The 15,256-nt window shown below is 43.5% G+C and overlaps 1 protein-coding gene and 1 non-coding gene across 3 annotated transcripts in view; both read right to left on the reverse strand.

Moving 5' to 3' along the window:
- The window catches only part of ror2 (receptor tyrosine kinase-like orphan receptor 2), a 201,061-nt gene that overhangs the window by 148,241 nt on the left and 37,564 nt on the right, over positions 1-15,256 (reverse strand). The gene's annotated exons all lie outside the window — the stretch shown is intronic.
- trnas-uga lies at positions 7,166-7,239 on the reverse strand. The gene has a single exon. It is a non-coding gene; the product is annotated as a tRNA-Ser (tRNA).

Raw genomic sequence — 15,256 nt, forward strand, 5'->3', positions numbered from 1 at the left:
CGATTAACAATTAGCAGCTAACAAGATTTAGGCCCAACTTGCTAAGAAAAGACAAGCTAGCTGTTCGCTGGTGTAAGAAACACAAACTAATAGTGTAATTATAGAACGCCAGTTCATTTATATTAAGAAGCAAAGGGAAAACAGCATCGTTGTTATCAACATTGTTCCATGTGCTGCATTGACCATGCAGACTGAACACAAGGGTCTCGTAGTCGAGGAACAACTAATGCGCTCCTTGAGTGTCAGGGGGCGTGGCTTCGTTCTGTGTTGAAAACAGCATGGAGAGAGAGAGCTGAGAGATGACTCAAGTAGGGAAGTAAACTATAAAAATGGTCGTTACACACGGCGTATCACATTTAATAAACCAAAACATTCAAATAGCATTAAAGGGTGAAGTAAAAGCCCAAACCGGTCTGTGCATCAATACCGGTATATTGGAAAATACGTATACCACCCAGACCTACAAAGAAGCTTGTAATAAACAATTCTGCAACTCATCCAAAAAACGTAAATGCTCTGGAATCATCATGCATCTTGGGCTGTGATGTCTAGAGGAGTAAATAGCTAAAGGGGATTATAGGAATCCAGTTTATCACATCATGTAATTATTTTACAATGAATTTAAAAGGAAAAAAGGTTCCGTGCTAGCTGTCGGTAACCCAAAATAAATGATATGAAATGAAATTCTGAAAAACCTCAATTTCTACACATCTGAAAGTCATACATGGCAAAAATTAAATTACTCTGCAAACAGCCAGTTGTAACACATTGTGCAATGTATGACTCGACTGAAACGCTAAAATAGTAGTGTGCGGATGGTGTAAACCATAATCAACATGGCTAAACCATCTGCAAACAGACCTCAAGTACCACAACATCCAGGGAAACTTGGAAAACAGCAAAACACAATGCCGATGACCGCCGGAACAGCCAGAAAAACACAATAACCCCATAAATGCAAGTTGACAGTAACTAGAGACCGGTGGTGTTTCTTAGGCCTACTTACAGTATGCCTTTCCTAACCTGTTGTAATAGATAGATCTAACATTTGCATTGTGGGTTTATTTTGCCCTTAGAAACTGGTCCAAGGCCAGTTTTGTTGTAAAGCTCAAAAGTGTTCATAGACTGGCATTAGAGGAGCTGACCCCAGATCTGTTTGTCAGGACAGAGGGTTATTGGAACTGGGATAGTACTGTCTGAACTACTCTGTGGAGGTTGCCTAGGGGCTTATGGTAGACAGAATGAAACACACACACTTCTGGTATGCCCTCTGGCTGAGACCCACATCTCTGCCACTTCAAACCCTTGAGCCCGCTCCAATGTGGGTCTGATTAGGACTCAGCGCCCCTATGCTAAAAGACAAGCAGCTTCATCTCTCACACCAGTGACTACACGTTTACAGATTCTGTTTCACAACCATTGTGCTACCAACGTGTCATATGGGTACAGAGCTTTTAGATTTCCATCAGACCTATTTGACCATGTTTCCAGTTAATCACTGCATAAAAACCTCAGATCGTACTTTGACAGATAGCGAAAACCGAAAGTCGGTCTCATAAGGGAGGTGAAAAGATGAAACCGAGACTGTCAGACTTCCTGTTTTGAATCCAAGTCCTAAAATATAGGTTTATGGATCGGAATTTGGTGAAGACTAGGCAGAAGCGAAAAACAGATGCTAAGCTGCCAACCAGGCTGATGATGTAGATTCCACACAGGAAACCAGTAAGACCTGAGGACTGACTACACCTGGCTAGTCTCTCTCACCTCTGGCCATGATGCTCTGTCTGTCTGTACATTGTGTCTGTCCACTGGTACCATATTTGGTTATGGGTGGATGACCACCAAATGAAAGGTGATCCACAAGTGAAAGTCAAGATCTAGAGTTCCACTCTTGTGCTGTGTGTTTGAATTCATGTGATACCCATGTAAATTAATTCAGTGTAAATTCAGTGTAATTCTTTATGTAAAACACAAAGGAGCCAGTCTTGTTATTAATTCAGACACACTCTCTCAAAGCACAAGTTGTTTGGCCTCCCTCTGGAAATGTCCACACACAGGTTGTGATTGAATGGGGCACTTAGATGTTAAGAATTTGAAGGAAGGCACAGTTAGGAAATTAGCTGGACAGCTTTGCACCATTCCAGATCCACAACCAACCAACGGACAATTTAAAGATGAAAAGAACAACATGCAGAATGATGATGTGCAGTTCTTTCGGCACTGTGTTTTAGGGACCACCATGCCTACATTTTCACCCGTTGTTACAAGTACAAATCGGCTTGCAGATTACGGCCTGCACTCTGTTCATGGTGCTAAGTGCTCTCGACCGGCGTGTCCATGCCTTTACACTTATCAAATCCTACTGCCCTTTCAATACCCTCATATTAACAACGTATTGAGTAAATCCCAACCAGATTTTGCCATACAGTGGGATTAATGTGAGCTGTTAAGAAAACACAATCATTACGGGGGACTGAGTAGCCAAAATGGGATTAGTAGTAGTAGTAGTAGTAGTAGTAGTAGTAGTAGTAGTAGTAGTAGTAGTAGTGATAGTAGTAGTAGTAGTAGTAGTGATAGTAGTAGTAGTAGTAGTAGTAGTGATAGTAGTAGCAGTAGTAATAGTAATAACAGTAGTAATAACAGTAGTAGTAGTAATAACAGTAGTAGTAGTAGTAATAACAGTAGTAGTAGTAGTAGTAGTAATAATAGTAGTAGTAGTAGTAATAACAGTAGTAGTAGTAGTAGTAATAACAGTAGTAGTAGTAGTAATAATAATAGTGATGGTAGTAGTATTAGTGATAGTAGTAGTAGTAGTAGTAGTAGTAGTAGTAGTAGTAGTAGTGATAGTGGTAGTGATAGTGGTAGTAATAGTAATAATGGGAGTAATAGTAATAATAGTAGTAGTAATAATAGTAGCAGTAGTAATAATAGTAGCAGTAGTAATAGTAGTAGTAGTTGTAGTAGTACTAGTAGTAGTAATAGTAGTAGTTGTTGTTGTGATAGTAGTAGTTGTAGTAGTACTACTAGTAGTAGTAGTAGTAGTAGTAGTAGTAGTAATAATAATAGTGATAGTAGTATTAGTGATAGTAGTAGTGATGGTAGTAGTATTAGTGATAGTAGTAGTAGTAATAACAGTAGTAGTAGTAGTAGTAGTGATAGTGGTAGTAATAGTAATAATGGGAGTAATAGTAATAATAGTAGTAGTGATAGTAGTAGTAATAATAGTAGCAGTAGTAATAATAGTAATAATAACAGTAGTAGTAATAGTAGTAGTAATAGTAGTAGTAATAGTAGTAGTTGTTGTGATAGTAGTAGTACTAGTAGTAGTAATAGTAGTAGTTGTTGTGATAGTAGTAGTTGTAGTAGTACTAGTAGTAGTAGTAAATAATAGTGATAGTAGTAGTATTAGTGATAGTAGTAGTGATGGTAGTAGTATTAGTGATAGTAGTAGTAGTAATAGTAGTAGTAGTAATAGTAGTAGTAGTAATAGTAGTAGTAGTAATAGTAGTAGTAGTAGTAATAGTAATAGTAGTAGTAGTAGTAGTAGTAGTAGTAGTAGTAGTGATAGTGGTAGTAGTAGTAATAATGGGAGTAATAGTAATAATAGTAGTAGTAGTGATAGTAGTAGTAATAATAGTAGCAGTAGTAATAATAGTAATGATAATAGTAGTAGTAATAGTAGTAGTAGTTGTGATAGTAGTAGTAGTAGTAGTAGTAGTAGCAGCAGTAATAGTAGCAGTAGTGATAGTAGCAGTGGAGTATTAGTAGCAGTGATAGTAGTAGTAGTAGTAGTAGTAGTAGTGATGATAGTAGTAGCAGTAGTAGTAGTGATAGTAGCAGTGATAGTAGTGATAGTAGTAGCAATGGTGATAGTAGCAGTAGCAGTAGTGATAGTAGTAGTAGTAGTAGTGATAGTAGTAGTGATGATAGTAGCAGTACTAGTAGTGATAGTAGTAGTAGCGGTAGTAATAGTAGTAGTTGTAGCGGTAGTAATAGTAGTAGTAGTAATAGTAGTGATAGTAGCAGTACTAGTAGTAATAGTAGTAGTAGTAATAGTAGTAGTAGTGATAGTAGTAGTAGTGATAGTAGTAGTAGTAGTGTAGTAATAGTAATAATGGTAGTCATAGTCATAGTCGTAGTAGCCATAATAGTAGTACTGGTGGTAGTAGTAATAGCAGTAGTAGTGGTAGTAGTAATAGTAGTAGTAGCAGTAACAGTAGTAGTAGTGGTGGTAGTAGTAATAGCAGTAGCAGTATCAATATTTGTCGTTGTAGTAATAGGGGTAGAAATAATAGTAGCAGTAGTAGTAATAGTGGTTGTAGTAATAGTAGTAGTAGTGGTAGTAGTAATAGTAGTAGTAGCAGTAACAGTAGTAGTAGTGGTAGTAGTAATAGCAGTAGCAGTAGCAATATTTGTCGTTGTAGTAATAGTAATAGGGGTAGAAATAATAGTAGCAGTAGTAGTAATAGTGGTAGTAGTAATAGTAGTAGTAGTGGTAGAAATAATAGTAATAGTGGCGGTAGTAGTAGCAGTAGTAGTGGTGGTAGTAGTAACAGCAGTAATAGTAACAGTAGTAATTGTAGTGCTAGTTGGCCAGAGATGTTTATAGGCACTCTGGAGACACAGGGTCAATGGGACAAATAGGAGAGGGAGAGGTAAGAGAGTGCGCCATGACGTCATCAACCATTGTGGCATTTCACAACTGCTAGTAAGAGTAGAGACTTCTTGGAAGTACCTGAGGTCATTGAAGAGAATGGAACATACACTAGGATGCCTTATGGTGATGGAACCCTCTAATTGTAGTAGGTTTGGATAAGTGTACGCAAGGACACCAATGATCCAATGACTTTAACCAATTCAGGTCTGTGATTTCTTCAAGGAAGGTAGGAAGTAAGCAAGGATTTCTACCAGGGATGGTTGTCTTTTTCCCGCTGAAACTGAGAGGTTACCGTCTTTCAAGACCAACGTAGCCAACAAAAAGAGGCCATATCTGATCATTCAGACATTCATCTAGGCCCACAGTTGGCGATGTGTAATGGTTATGCCAGCCGTATAACTGATTTCATCTAGGTCTCCCTGGGAGCTAATCAGTACAAGAGACACACAGCGGGCGGTGAGTCCCAAAATGAAACCCTTTACCCTATATAGTGCACTACTTTTATCCAGAGCCTTATGAGCCCTGTGCTATATAGGGTATAATTTGGAACACAGTTGGCATCCCTGGTAGCTCGAGGTGTGAGACTCCCATCACCCCCCTCACTCTCATTTTCTTTTTAGTCATTTAGCAGACGCTCTTATCCGGAGCGACTTACGAGAGTGAACATTATTTATAATAACATGGAGAAAATCGAACCCCTCTGAAATCGGACCTCCTTGAATACCTGAAGAAGAAAAGTGACCCTCCCATATACCCAAAATAATAATTATAACAAAATGGATAGCAGAGAAAAAAATTGACCATTTACTTCTTAGACCGACCAGAGCCTTAGACATGCAGTTTTAGAAAGTGTTCTTCGTCCTGTCAGCATTACATGGCAACACAGGAATGTTGATAGCACACAGGGCTGCGGGCCAGAAGGTTGTGGGTTCACAGAAACACTGGACAAAAGTAGGGGTGGAATGATCTCCTTCATAGTAAAAGCATTGTATGAATTTATCATCGTATTTGCAGTCCTGAGTTTAAAGAAAAGAAAAGCCTTTTATTTAGAAAAAAGTACATATTTTTTATTAAACCTTTATTTAACTCGGCAAGTCAGTTACGAACAAATTCTTATTTACAATGACAGCCTACCCCGGCCAAACCTGGACGATGCTGGGGCAATTGTGTGCCGCCCTTTGGGACTCCCAATCACGGCCGGATGTGAGACAGTCTGGATTCAAACCAGGGCGTCTGTAGTGACACCTCTAGCACTGAGATGCAGTGCCTTAGAACGCTGTGCCACCTGGGAGACCAAGCCCAATATTAGCATAATCTTTTTTGAATACCACACAAATGACCGAAATTAGAGGATAAGAACACAGAGACAGAGAGACAGAGAGACAGAGAGACAGAGAGACAGAGAGACAGAGAGACAGAGAGACAGAGAGAGAGAGAGAGAGAGAGAGAGAGAGAGAGAGAGAGAGAGAGAGAGAGAGAGAGAGGTTGAGTTCATCTTATATTTAGCAGATTGCCTAATTTATTCTCTCAAATTGGAGAGGCTCCAACACAAAGCTTTCTTGTTGTTAGTAAAGTCTAATTATAAGAGACTGTTTGATGAGATGCCTACTTTCAGCACCATGAGCATTTTTGATTGATTGTGCTGCAGCTGCTGCTTCACGTTTCAGCACCACAATGTTAGTTGTTTGAATCTGGCTTATTGTGAGGTCAATAACTCTGATAAATACATCATGGGCAAGAAACAATGTTTTTAATCAAATCATTTATAGTAGCAGCAGGCCATCAAAGTTGACCTCCGGTCCTCCTCATCTTCTCGCTCTCCTTCTCAAACTGAACAGAACATAGGCTAGTCTGTGCCCAAGATAGTCCAACAAAAATGCACTAGAGGCCTAATCCAAAATTATTTTCAGAAGAAATTGAGCCCACGGGGCTCAGGGTTGGAATATCCATTGCAGCTTAGTTTAATTTACACCATTTAGCACTAAACTTTGTAGCCTATAGGCTATGAATCGTTTGATTGAGCCCACACTAAAATAGCCTATAGGCTATGAATCATTTGACTGAGCCCACACTAAAATAGCCTATAGGCTATGAATCATTTGACTGAGCCCACACTAAAATAGTCTATAGGCTATGAATCATTTGATTCCCACAGTAAGTAGCCTATAGGCTATGAATCATTTGACTGGGCCCAGACTAAATAGCCTATTAGGCGCAATTGATATTATGCACACAGTGGAGAATCAGATATGAGTGGCATTGGGCACACATCAATATATAGCCTAAGTCAACTAATTCTAAAATATAAAAATTTCATCAATTACAAATGTCTGCTACTACTACTGCTATTACTACGACCACTACTACTACTCAAAAATACTAAACCCTCCCCTTGACTGAAATTGAAAAAGCATGACCCTCTCCCATTTTCCTCCAGGTAACCATTATGTAAATTTTGATCCATCTATTACAGTAGTGAGTGCATCCATTTTTGAAGTTTTTCATAATAGTCCCTTGTGGGAATCGAACCCACAACCCTGGCATTTCAAGTGCCATGCTCCACCAATTGAGCCACACAGGACCTCTCCCATGTGCTCGGCAGATGTGGAAGGAGGAGGACAAAAGTCTGAGCATTTCCCTCTGCACCCATGCATCCCTAATTCTGTTTTGTGGTTTAGCCCGACAATCCAGACTGTGGCGTCAAAAACGCTCATTAATACGAAAACACTGATTTCTCTCTGCTGAGCTACAAAGTTATTTTCAGGGCCAAAGACGGGAGAGTTAAAAATGTCTGACTTCCAACAATCAAAAAGCCCTGGAAGGGAAGAAAATCATTGTTTGAATCAAGGAATTAAAATTTAAGAAAGTAAATATGTGGTATTTAACCCCACGGATGCCCTGGTAGAACTTTACAGGAGACTGTCACATTTAACGAACGTGTCCAGAGCGGTGTTGACTTGTAAACATTCCACCGAGTGGTTTTGGAGGAGTAGCTCAACGCTAAACAAACATGTTCTCACAAACACAGCTAACGTTCATACGACGAGACAAACACACACACATAGCTACCGGATACGAGACAAACACAGACAGACACAAAAGGGCTTTTTCTCCATCTTCTTACAGAGTCTGTACCCTTTCACTTCTCCTTCTCACAGTGAACAGTGACTAGCTCGTTGTGGGCAATGGGGTCATTCATGTTCCTTCGAGATGCCATTGGGGTTCTCCTCCAGGGTCTAGGCTTGCTCTCACAAACACCATTGAGCCAATTTGTCAAATCTAATGATCGAGGGCTTCCTCAACACAACAGATTGGTTGTACATTCATCCTGGTGTTTTCCTTCCATACACAGTTGACTTTTCGCCGGACTAAAAATCTACTCCGATACGTAACATAAACCTAATGAAAACACAAACCGTCTGTATTAAGTCTTCTTACACCACCACACATCATTTGTGATTATTGTGATTGTGATGTCATGAACAGCCAAGGCTTTGTACCATTGGATGTCTATGCTCAGGTCAACTCCATTGGACTATTACAGTGCCTTCAGGAAGGGTTTCACACCCCTTTGTTGTGTTACAGTCTGAATTTAAAATGGATTCAAGTTTGTGTCACTGGCCTACACACAATGCCCCATAATGTCAAAGTGGAATTGTGTTTTCAGACATTTGTACAAATGTATGAAGAAATGTCAAACTGATTTGTCTTGAGTCAATAAGTATTCAACCACTATGTTATGACAGAGTGAAAAGAAGGAATCCTGTACAGAATAACAAATATTCCAAAACATGCATCCTGTTTGCAATAAGGCACTAAAGTAAAACTGCAAAGAAATGTGGCAAAGGAATTAACTTTATGTCCTGAATACAAAGTGCTATGTTTGGGGCAAATCCAACACAACGAGTACCACTCTGCATATGTTCAAGCATGGTGGTGGCTGCATCATGTTATGGGTATGCTTGTCATCGGCAAGGACTAGAGAGTTAAAAAAATAAACGCAACACAGCTCTAAGCACAGGCAAAATCCTAGATGAAAACCTGGTTCAGTCTGCTTTCCCACAGTCACTGGGAGACAAATTCACCTTTCAACAGGACAATAACCTAAAACAGAAGGCCAAATATACACTGGAGTTTCTAACCAAGACAACATTGAATGTTTCTGAGTGGCCTAGTTACAGTTTTAACTTAAATCGGCTTGGAAATCTATGGAAAGACCTGAAAATGTCGGTCTAGCAATAATCAACAACCAACTTGACAGAGCTTGAAGAATTTTAAAGAATAATGAGCAAATATTGTACAATCCAGGTGTGCAACGCTCTTAGACTTACCCAGAGACTCACAGCTGTATTGAGTCAGGGGTGGGAATTCTTATGTAAATTAGACATTTCTGTATTTCATTTTCAATACATTTGTAAAAGCTTCAAAATACATGTTTTCACTACGTCATTATGGGGCATTTGGTATTTTATTAGGATCCCCATTAGCTGTTGCAAAAGCAGCAGCTAGTCTTCCTGGGGTCCACACAAAACATGACAACACAGAACATTAAATAGACAAGAACAGCTCAAGGACAGAACTACATATAGAAACAAATACATGTAAAAAAAGACACACGTAGCCTATATATCAATACATACCGACAAACTATCTAGGTCTCCCTCTTTCCCCCCCTACGATCTCCCTCGTTCCCCCCCTACGGTCTCCCTCGGTCCCCTCCCACAGGTCTCCCACAGTCTCCCTCGGTCCCCCAGTCTCCCTCGTTCCCCTCCCACGGTCTCCCTCGGTCCCCTCCCATGGTCTCCCTCTGTCCCCTCCCACGGTCTCCCTCGGTCCCCCTCCCACGGTCTCCCTCGGTCCCCTCAGCCCCCTTGTTGCCCCCCCTTAGGTCTCCCTCGTTGCCCCCTACGGTCTCCCTCGTTCCCCCTTGTTGCCCTCCTTAGGTCTCCCTCGTTCCCCCTACAGTCTCCCCCCCCCCTACAGTCTCCCTCGTCCCCCCCTACAGTCTCCCTCGTTCCCCCTACAGTCTCCCTACAGTCTCAGTCCCCCCCCCCCCTACAGTCTCCCTCGTCCCCCCCCCTACAGTCTCCCTCGTCCCCCCCCCCTACAGTCTCCCTCGTTCCCCTCCTTAGGTCGACATCGTCCCCCCTCAGCCATCGTCCCCCTCAGCCATCGTCCCCCTCAGCCATCGTCCCCCTCAGCCATCGTCCCCCTCAGCCATCGTCCCCCTCAGCCATCAGCCCCCCTCAGCCATCGTCCCCCTCAGCCATCGTCCCCCTCAGCCATCGTCCCCCTCAGCCATCGTCCCCCTCAGCCATCGTCCCCCTCAGCCATCGTCCCCCTCAGCCATCGTCCCCCTCAGCCATCGTTCCCCTCAGCCATCGTCCCCTCAGCCATCGTTGTCAGCCATCGTCCCCCTCCCACGGGCTCAGCCATCGTTTCCCTCCCACGGTCCCCACGGTCCCCCTCGTTCCCCTCCCACGGGCTCCCTCAACCTCTTTCCCCTCCCACGGGCTCCCCGTTTCCCTCCCGTTCCCCTCCCACGGGCTCCATCGTCCCCTCCCCCTCAGCCATTGTTCCCCTCCCACGGTTTCCCTCGTTCCCCTCCTCGGTCTCCCTCGTTCCCCTCCAGCCATTGTTCCCCTCCTACGGTTCCCCTCCTCCCCCTTTCCCCTCCTCCCCTTCCCCTCCTATGGTCTCCCTCGTTCCCCTCCTCCCCCTTTCCCCTCGTTCCCCCTTTCCCCTCGTTCCCCTCCTCCCCCGTTCCCCTCCTCCCCCGTTCCCCTCGTTCCCTTCCCCCTCATTCCCCTCCTCCCCCTTTCCACTCGTTCCCTTCCCCCTCATTCCCCTCCTCCCCCTTTCCCCTCCTACGGTCTCCTCTTCCCCTTCCTCTCTGTAAGGCCATTTCATAGAGCTGGATTTCAGATGAGATAGGACCTGATTTGATTCAGACTAAAAATGGAACTCATTTGACTTGGGGATTTCATCCTAGTAAGTAGGGGAAAAAACTAAATGAATGACAAATCATGGAGTGAGAGAGAAAGGCAGACAGAGAAAGAGAGAAGGAACAACCGAGAGAGAGAGAGAGATTAAGAGGGTTTAGAAGTGACCAGAGGATGTATTTACTGTCTGAACCACAGCAATGCATTAAACTTAAGGGCCAAGATCACTTAAAAAAAGAAAAAAGAAAAAAAAGAATTGTCTCTTCTTCCAACAACTGACCAAATAAGGTCTTTAAACGTATCTGTTGTTAGTACAGACAAGAACAAAACCAAAGAAAAATATTTTTTACCACATTTTCTTTTAATTAAAAGTATTGTGGTTGCACTCTTTTCAATGCACTGTACTGAAATGACTATTTCAGCTCTGGTGCACAAAATTGATAGCTAGGGCATGCTTCCATCCACAGCTGAATATCAGTGCTGGCTGCATTGCATTCCTGTAGCCTGCTTCCCTGGCCATGAAAGGGCCCTTTGAGAGTGGGGAGAGGAGGGCCAGACTGCTGTGGTATCAGCACAGCCTGGCGAACCTCAAGCCTCTCCTGCCAGGCTGTTCAAACTACATTTTGGAGAGAGGTAGGTGTGTGAGCTCCCTCCCTCCCTTCCCTTTGTAGCCTCTCATCCTCAGTCAGCCCCAGGTTTCTACCCATAAGGAGGCTCCTATTAACTTCTAGATTCCTGCCCACCATTTCACTTTCAGCCCTGTAGTAAATACCTTTTGGCCTCTTATGGAAATGACAACAGTCCACTGGAGCTGAGGCCTGTGGAACTGCTCAGGGTGTCAAAGTGTGGATCATGAATCCTGAACACACACATACACATGCATATATATATATACATTTGTAAAATGTATTGAAATGAAAAATGGTAAATTGTCAATTTGTCAAGCAAACAGAATATTGGCCTTGAATGCTGAGATGGCAATCTTCTCAACATATACTGCATAGCTGATGTTGGAGACTTCAGTTAAACCATCAACTGCCCTCTAGTAGTCCAGACAGGCTAGTCACAGCCTAAGTCACATTCTACAGACCACACACTCCATGGCAGTGAATTAATCGCCACTACAGCTGGTCATATCCTGCCTGCTTGACCCCTTTGTGACAATACCCAGTCCTATAAACAGTCCAGGGACTGTGGTGTTTTTTATGGAGAAGATCATCATCATTTTCAGTTTCCATATACACAGAGCCCTGCGGTCGGCTCAGTTTGGATTTACGTCGCTTGGATGTTTTCATAGCGCATGCCTCTCCCAGCTTAGGGGGGGCTTCACGTGTGTATCTTTCAGCACCTCACACAAAGTTTACAGTCTCCACCAATCTAAACCTCCCAGAGAGCCAGCTTTGCGGTAAACACGGCCAGGATCGCGACAGCATGGAGGGGGATTAGGCAGGCGATCCCCACCGCCTGCAACCCAACTGCAAGGTTGACCTGCCACTATCGCATGCTGACAACACCTCTCTGTGAAAGCCTTGAATGTCAGCACAGTATCCACAATAAAGCTAATCAAAGAGTGTGGCAAATTGAGGGCTTTGAAACCGACACAGAGTGTGGTGTGCGAAGGGGGTAAGGTTTCTCGTGTCAACTGTACAAGGGGGGGGGTAACGGAAGATAATATTGGCTTTGATCATGCCAATGCTTAACCCGCAGAGCCAAACCGCACCGTAAGAGATACACAATAAAACGTGACCCAATCCTTAGTCAATCTAATTGGAGTCCTCTGAGGGACGGCTTTACAATGGAGGTCTGGTACACATTGTGTTTCCCCCTCCAAAATGTATTTCTTCTTAACTGGGGGCTTGTAAAACATAACATGCTTTCAGTGCCCAGAATCAGTGGGGACAACATATCATAGCAGTAAAATGTTGGAAAAATATTATTTCTGAGAAAAAACCTCCTATAGGTACTAGGTAGCAAGGACTGATGAGTAGAGGGGGACTTGGAAGCATCTGGGCCAAGCTTGGGGGTTCATATGGAATTTAAGAACTTCTGACAACTCAGTAAAAAGTTACAAATGTAATAACGGCTTCACAACAATCATCTGAACATAATTCAACAAAAGTTTTACAACAGCCCCAATAACTTTTTAAATTCAAATTTATGGAGGAATTTGCAGTCAATTTGTACCAGATGAATAAACTACACAAAAGGATTGAAAAAGACAAGGGAATGAATGACACTGCAACCCATTCCTCATACCGAGCGGAGAGAGACAGATTTCAGAGTCACTTTTCAGTCCCACCAAAAACCACAATCCATTCCTGCTTCTCCTCAAATGACCATCTGGTTGCCATTTCTACCTCCGCAAACTGCTTTTTAATTGCAACATTAATCAGATGTCCAATCCGACCATCGCTAAGGTCGTCCCATAAACTGAGTGTTTATTTGATGAACACTTGTCATAACAGCACCGATGGAGAGGACCCAGTTGGACAAACCCACTAATTCTGCATCAGTGCTTATTAAGCCATTAGAAGTCCTCAAGAGGGGAGCGAGGCTAAAACAACCTTAGTGTTACCACCTCATATTAGATACCAAACTACGTGCTAATTGCGCTCTGTGCTTAGAGGGTTTATTTTCTCCCAAAATGCTAATCCCAAACTCTGGGATTTGAACTTCACAGGGTCAATTGTCTGCATTTTTTTCCCCTCCAAAAGACAAGACATTCTGAAATATAATATGGCTTCTTCGTAGACACACCACCCATTAGTCTATGAAGTACTGGGGATATCAGCAGCAGAGTAAGTCATCTGGAGAAGTATTATCTCAGCTTGAGGTCAAAGCCTCAACCCCCTGAGGGGCCTTAAGTCACCTAACGCCGTCCTCTACTCGTTATCTCTCCGAACAGAGGACTCTGAGATACTCCAGAGATCTCCAGTGGGAAAAACCCACCGTTTCCCTCAGACCTGCCTGGGGGGGATAAACTTCACAGGAAGAAACGGGGCTTGGTTCCACAAAGAGGCTGAATCCTGGGTGTAAATCACCGTGGTGACCTGAAAGCAGGTGTGCCTTGAGCGGCAGGCAGTCAGCTGGATCCTGATTTAGTATGGTTGAGTTTAATGGCCGCGTGGTGCGGAGGAGTTCCATCAGGACGTTTACAGCTGGGAGGTTTCCCCCCCCCCGCCCATTGGCCGATCAGTTTTAAATACCTGTAAATTAAATAGACAGAGGTAGAAATTGCCCGGAGCGCTTTAGCAGATACTGTAAAGAGAAGAACATGCCAGGATATTGATCCCCTCTAGGCAAAATGACTTTAGGGGCTGGGAGGTGTGATCTGTATGTGTATGTATTATGGATCCTCATTAGCTGTTGCCAAGGCAGCAGCTACTATTCCTGGGGTCCAGCAAAATTAAGGCAGTTATACAATTTAAAAAACAACAACATTACAGTCACAACAGATTTCAAAACATATTAAGTGTGTGCCCTCAGGCCCATACTCTACTACCACATATCCACAACACATAATCCATGTGTACCTGTGTGTATAATGCATACGTTATCATGTGTGTTTGTGCCTATGTTTCAGCTGCTTCACAGTCCCCGCTGTTCCATAAGGAGTATTTTTACCTGCTTTTTACATCTGATTCCACTGCTTGGATCAGTTACCTGATGTGGAATAGAGTTCCATGTAGTCATGGCTCTATGTAGCACTGTGCACGTCCCATAGTCTGTTCTGGACTCTGGTGGCATGTCTCGTGGGGTATGCATGGGTGTCTGAGCTGTGTACTAGTTGTTTAAAAAAACAGACAGCTCAGTGCTTTCAACATGTGTGATGTTCGAGGTACTGACAGGTGTGGCCCATCTCTAACCTTTGGACATCTCACGTCCAGCATTGGTTTAAGTGACAGAAAAATGTATCAAATTTAAAACACTTGGCCTGTTTTCACACTGACCACAGCAGTGTGAGTGTGCCCAGGCCTGGCCTGGTTCTCATAGATCCCAGGGTGCGTGCGTTCTCCCTCTCGGAAGCATCGCTCTTTAATTACGATGAAAGGCAGTAACACTGGTAACCCTAGAGCGTGCAAATCCGGGTGTATCACGGCAGTAATGAAAAGGCAAGTGGTCTTCATTGAGAAAGCGGCGCTGCACATGGACTCTCTCGCGCCCCTGCCCTGAGCCCTCACTTCCTGTCTGGGGTTTAACCTAAAGCTTTAAGGGGGGACTGTGGTTGTGTTTGCAGAGCCTTGCAGTGATTTAGCCCCTACACGCTCTGACCTCGGTAAACCTCACGGTCCTGTTTGCCTAGCCGTCTACTCGGAGCAGGGGGTGGGGTCGAACCTCTTATCACAGCTGCTTGGTGTTACCTCACCAGCGAGGCAACCAATCGGGGGTCCCCGACACAAAGAGGGGCAAGATCTCGTGCTGGCGTTATCCAAACAGATTAGCTCAGAGAATTTGGGAGTGGAGCATAAATTGGCACCGATTCTGAAATACCTTTAAACTGAGCTTCCATGGCCTGAAGCCTTTCTGAGGCCTGATTTATCGTCTATGGCCTGGAGGCTTTCTGAAGCCTGATTCATCGTCCATGGCCTGAAGCCTTTCTGAAGCCTGATTTATCGTCCATGGCCTGGAGGCTTTCTGAAGCCTGATATATCGTCCA

This window comes from Oncorhynchus tshawytscha, linkage group LG20 (assembly GCF_018296145.1).
Source record: "Oncorhynchus tshawytscha isolate Ot180627B linkage group LG20, Otsh_v2.0, whole genome shotgun sequence".
Classification (NCBI taxonomy): Eukaryota; Metazoa; Chordata; class Actinopteri; order Salmoniformes; family Salmonidae; genus Oncorhynchus; species Oncorhynchus tshawytscha.